The sequence below is a fragment of the Mus musculus genome, chromosome 8 (genome assembly GCF_000001635.26).
Source record: "Mus musculus strain C57BL/6J chromosome 8, GRCm38.p6 C57BL/6J".
NCBI classification, from domain to species: domain Eukaryota; kingdom Metazoa; phylum Chordata; class Mammalia; order Rodentia; family Muridae; genus Mus; species Mus musculus.
Genome location: NC_000074.6, coordinates 116,450,508 through 116,456,662, shown reverse-complemented (window position 1 = coordinate 116,456,662; position 6,155 = coordinate 116,450,508).

Below are 6,155 nucleotides of genomic sequence, written 5' to 3'. Positions count from 1 at the left end.
CACAAGAAGCCCACTGAGAGCTACCTCGTTAGAACAAAAGGCATGCCTACCCCCTGAAAGTCTCAGGGATCCGGGAAGTCTGCTGTAAACCAGACCTAACATCAAACAGAGAATGTTTAGCAATTTCAACTTCTTATGTGAGTAACTGGGGCAGAGACCAGCTGTATGCTTCTTACGAATGCTAATTCCCAAGAAAGATAAACCCCACTGTGAGAAGCTGGAGTTGAATCAGTTCAGTCTAAGGGGGTCCTTAGAAAGATCAGCCGGAGGTAGAAATGGAAGCATGTTCTTGGAGGGTCACCACTGCGTTCTGCATCCTGTGGGTTTGTCTGGTGTTACTCTCCATACAAGTGAGATTAAAGTATGAATTAAATTTATGCACACTAAATGCTATGGAATTATATTTAAAAAAAGAGCAATTATATTTTGTCCACTTAATGGACTTTCCAGAGACAACTATTTTAACACCCGGAAAAATCATGGATCCTTTTTATCTATAAGCATAGTTGTAGGCATGTACTGCCTTACTGACAGTTTTTCTTTGCTTGCTGTTTTGTTCTGAGTTCTAAATGAGTTTTGTTTTTTAAACGTTCTTGAGCTATTCCTTTTGTGTAATATCCTATTCCTGTTTCATGGGTGTAAGTAGTTTGCTAGTGTCCTAAAAGATGAGTTACTTACATATTTATTCATCTCTTTTGCTATCATCTCTTTTTTTGGTGTTGCCATGTCTTGTTGATCATATTGCTTTTCTCTGGAAAGCTATAGGCATTTCCCAAATGCATGTGAGTCTCCTTCCATATGTAAATTTAAGCCTAGAGGAAGGCTGAGTTAGGGACATTGTCAGCTGTGATGCTTAATCTCAGTTGTCGACTTCATGGGTCTACACAGTCACGTGGGAGATGGGCCTCTGGGCATGCCTGCAGGGGATTATCTTGAGTAGGTTAATTGAGGTGGAAAGACTTACCCACTGTAGGTGGCACAATTCCGTAGGCTGGGATTCTGAACTGTATAAAAAGGAGAAAGTAGGTTAAGTACAGGCATTCACTACTTTCTGTTTCTTGACTGTGTATGTAAGGAGACCAGCTGCTCGGGCTGTGACTTCCCTACCATGCTGGAGTGAGACCTTGAACTGGGAGGCAAAGCAAGAGCTAAGCTGCTTTTGTCAGGTATTCTGTCACAGCAACAAAGAAAGACATCGGTTTTCTCTTACGGACAGCAGGCAAGGGTATCTTGCTTTGAAAGCCCTAATGCCCCCATACACTGTGTTCTGAAGGCTTGTCTGCATCCAGTTGTGCTCTGGTCTGGCAGCCCCAATTTCCTCCACTTGTTCATCCTTTTATATATGCAGAGTCTTCGTGAATGTTGTGTCCCTTATGGTTATTTTTATTTCAGATAAATGTCTACCTTTAGAACATTCTATGCACACAAGAAGGGAGTTTACTATTCTATGAAAAGAAGTTCAGTCGCCCTAACTACATTCATGTGTTGGAATTCATGAGGACCACAAGAAGGGAGCCTCACCCTTTTAAGACAAAGTGGTTGAAACTTTGAATTTTTCAGGAGGGTGACATATATTTTGACCAAACATATCAGGGTTTAAACACACCAGCTATTAATAAATAACATTCCCTGGGAAAGCAAACTGTGATTTGTTGGCAGCTACTAAGACTTGAGGCCCTGCTACAAAGTGAAATTGAGGGTTGAATCTGGTGAGACTGTCAGTATTGAACACTGAGCTTTTGATCAAACAAAACAAGTCTCAAATATTTGGTTCTTGCTCTGCTATTCAAAGGCTTGATGTAGAATCTATAGAACCTGAGCCTACTTAATACCAATCAATCAAACAATCAAATGGCAAAGATAGACCTTGAGTTCAATGAACATGGAAGCTATAGGAGAAAGTCAAGTTTGGCTTCTTTCCAATCAAAGAAAATTCAATTATTCTTACTTCTAGTGTCCAATTGGACCACAGAACATAGAACACCAATGTCAGAATTTTAGATTTTGCTCACAAAAGCTTTAACATTCATAATGTGTTTAGGATCTTGACAGGGTCTTGTAGCTATCTTGGGACAATTCTTAATAGTACAGATAAGGAAATGAAAGGGGCTGTAGCTGGAGAGGGAAAAGCTGTGCCTTTGGGTAGACCTGCATCCTAATTTCCCCTGGCCTTGAGGTGAGGTTGTTGTATCGATTTGTGGTCAGTCATGGTTGAGAGCCCCATTAGAATGGCAAGAGTCTAAGAACACAGGCTGTTGGTACATGCTGCTCGTCTTTGCCCAGTTCCTCATGTTATCCTTATATCTAAACACATGAGATGACTTTTGATTTGACATATTGGAACAGTTATTGGCAGAACTGGGACTAGAAGGAAGATAAGAAATTGAAGACCCCACCCACCAGAGTCTCTTTGTTACGCAGTGAAACACAGCTGCCATCAGGTTGAACAGGTTTCTCAAGGTATGGGCTGCATCAGGAGGCCTCCAACTTGGTGCTCTTTCTTCTGAGTCACCTGAAGACCCTGTTCTCCTGGAGAAGACAGAAGAAGACATGTCACACTCATCTCTGTGACATCCTTCCTCCAAATTACTGAATTGTTTATTGCCACCTAGAATGAGGAAGTATCTCAGTGGAATGTATGAGCATGTAAATTTTATGATAATGAGAAACATTTCCTCCTGAGCTACAATAGAACATCTGGAAGCATAAACCGCACATGGAAATGACTGAAGGGACCTCTCCCCACCCAAGTAATTAAAGTTTGGTGGCAGAGATTTGTGTTAAGATGAAGAAATGCCTTTTCAAGTTCCATGGTGGTAAAGTCTTGTGGTAAGGATGAGGGTGTTCTCCTGTGTGGATGCCTTGATGAGAGGAGCACTCTTTGTAGCTTTCCTTTGCAGTGACAACACACCTCAGAAAGATGAAGACAGGAAAGAGTTGTTTGGGCTCATCTGTACAGTCTTCATTCCATGGTCCCTTGGTTGTAAGGTAAGGTTGTGTATCATATGGGAAGGGTATGGTAGAACAAAGTTATTTACTTAATGGTGTCAGGGGAAGACTGATGGGGGGGGGGGAGAGAGAGAGACAGAGACACAGAGAGAGATAGAGACACAGAGAGAGAGACACACACAGACAGAAACACACACACAGAGAGAAACACACACAGAGAGAGACAGAAACACACACACACAGAGAAACACACACACACACACAGACAGAAACACACACAGAGAGACAGAAACACACACACACAGAAACACACACACACACACAGACAGAAACACACACACACAGAGAAACACACACACGCACACACAGAAACACACACACACACAGATGAAGACACACAGAAAGAACATAGAGAAAAGGCATACTCTTATACCCTTCTAGGAAATCCAGGAAGTGGGAGGCAACAGACTTCTTCCAACGCCTAGAGTTTCCACCTCCAGTGACATCACCAGATGAGGATCAAGCCTTCAGCTTAAGAACTCAGGAGGAGAGTTCAGATCCAAACCATAGCAGGTGTTCTTCTAGAACTCAAATTCTAAACTATGATGATTGATTAAAAAAAATTATTAAGAGAAGTAGGTGCATGGTAACTAGCCGTGAATTCTCTGACACACTTCCTGTTGAGAGGTGGCATCTCTGAGGGAACAAGCCATTCAGGTGCTGCATGAGAATGCAGCAGTAGCAGTGTGCTGGTTTCTGTTTCTAGTCTCTTGAATCACCTCTCCCAGGAACTCAAGTCTCCTCCTCGTGGACAGGCCAGAAAAGAGGGGTTCCTCACCGACTGGTCCACCTTTCCAGTGACTCTCCAGACAAGAGAATGAAGAGAATGTATTGGTGGTAGATCTCTCAGGCCCAGCTGCCCCCACCAAAAGCCACATGTGTCATATACAAACTGTCTAGCTGAGCCCCTTTCAGATTTTCAGTCAAACAAAACGTCAGAACAAAATGATTATCTGAAGCTCTGAATTGTTTGGGACATTTGCTTACCCAGCAGATAGTAACTGATGACCTATCTGCCAGGTATGGGTCCTCTCTGGATTCAAGTGCTGGCTCTGAAACCAGACTCCCTGGGTTTGAATCTTTCCTTGACGACTTAGAAGTCACATGACCAGACAACATACTTGTAATCTCTCTAAATATAGTACGGAGTAGCAGGAAGAACTAAGCATCTTGATTTAGGTGATGGGTAAAGTCCTTAAATCAGTTCTCAGTGTTCTAACCAAGAACTTCTGAAGGCCTACTGTGTGCCAAGTATCAGGCTACAGAGAAATGTCTATAATATTGGCAAAATAAGCCTCCCTCTCAGGGAGCTACTTTCTAGTTATTCTCTCCATATATTAATTTTGAAATGGTTTGAAATCCTTTTATAAGAACGTGTGTGTGTGTGTGTGTGTGTGTGTGTGTGTATTGATGTAGAGTCTAAAAGAGTACATCAGACCCCCTGAGATGGAGTTACAGGTAGTTATGAGCCACCACACACACACACACACACACACACACACACACACACACACATACATATTAGGAGCAGATAAGAAAGGTCAGCATTAATAGAATCAAGGATTTACTCAGACTCTGAGGGTTTTCCTTGTGAATGTGCAAGCTTGTGAGCTTGTGTAGCTGTATGTGCGTGTGTGCTTGCATGCATGTTTGTGTGTGTGCACTCTCACATGTGTAACTGAGTACTGAAGCTAAGGACTCACAGGACATTTCCCCACTATTCTGGGCTCCTTTGACTGGCAATTTTCAACTCCATCCCCAAGGTGCTGGTAATCTCTGTGGCTGATAGAAGGTGACTTCCCTTCCTTTTGTGTCTATGTAGGGTTTGTTTGCAACAGTGTGAATTTTGGATTGAAAAAAGAGAACACACATGTTTATGTTCTTATTTCTCCCAGGAAGTAACAACAGGGAGAAAAAGAAAAATCTTCCAAATATGTTCCAACTGTGTTAACAATAAGTGTCCCCGAGTGGAAACATTTCCTTTTGAAACGGTGCCAAATTTTTCTTCTAGTTTTCTTTGGAGTGCCAAGTTAATTAGCATCCCATAGGACCTTGCTATAGTTCAGAATGCCTTTCAGTGTGCAGCTAACTTAGCCAGGAGGCACTTGGACCTCACTCCCTGTGATAGAATGTGAATCAACAGTGAGGGGCTATAGCCCATCTGGCTGGGAAGCCATGTGGCTGGAGCCTGATACAGCCAATCAGATCACGGTGGTAGATAGGAAGAAAAGAAAAGGGGCTGAATGGGGGACAGACAGTAGCCTACAGAGACACTACTCTAGGAATCGATGCTCACCAGCTAGGCTCTACCAACCTTTCCCTGTAGTACCACATGGGAAGCCACAAGCTCAAATGTGAACCTGTGAGGGACATTTCAAGAGTCAAACTTTAAGGGACACTGTCTGTCTGTCTGTATGTATGTCTGTCTATGACGCAGAGTCTTGTGTATTCCAGGCTGGCATCAAACCCACCATAACTGAGGATGTTCTTGAACTCTTCTGATCCTCATTTCTGTCACCTGAGTACTGGAGTCACAAGTGTGTGCTGGTTTATACCCTGTTTGTGTAGAGCCAAGACCACAAGGAAGTACTGTACTAACTGAGCTACACCACTGGGCTCAAGAGAGACTTTATAAATATGTGAGAGTCTTACAGACAATTTAAAGACATTGTATTTCGATGGGAAGAGTTCTTATTTCTGACCCAATGGGTAGCTATGCTGGTGCCTGCTGCCCAAAGCCCAGGAAAAACACACATGACTGGAGCTGTTGGCTAAAGCCACTAAGTGACTGAGAAGGTTAACTGATTCTCCAGGTCGCCCCACTCTGACTGACCATGCTGTCCAGCCTGATGTCTTTTTCCCATTAGAATAGATCAGAGACAATGATATCTTGCCTCTAATTAAATTCTCATTGTCGCCCAAGTGGTTGAAGGGGCGACTGCCTTCAACCTTTGAACTTGGTTTGTAGTACAAAACTTCAATTAGATAGAGGACAATAATTAGCAGATCTTTTATCTTCGGGTATAATTAAATCTTTACGGAGGGACGTTTTAATCAATGAGTTGTAATGACAAGTTCATAAATTAATTAATCCCACCAATGGAGGCTTGGCAGTAATCAATGGATCTTTACAGAGGTCTGGGGTG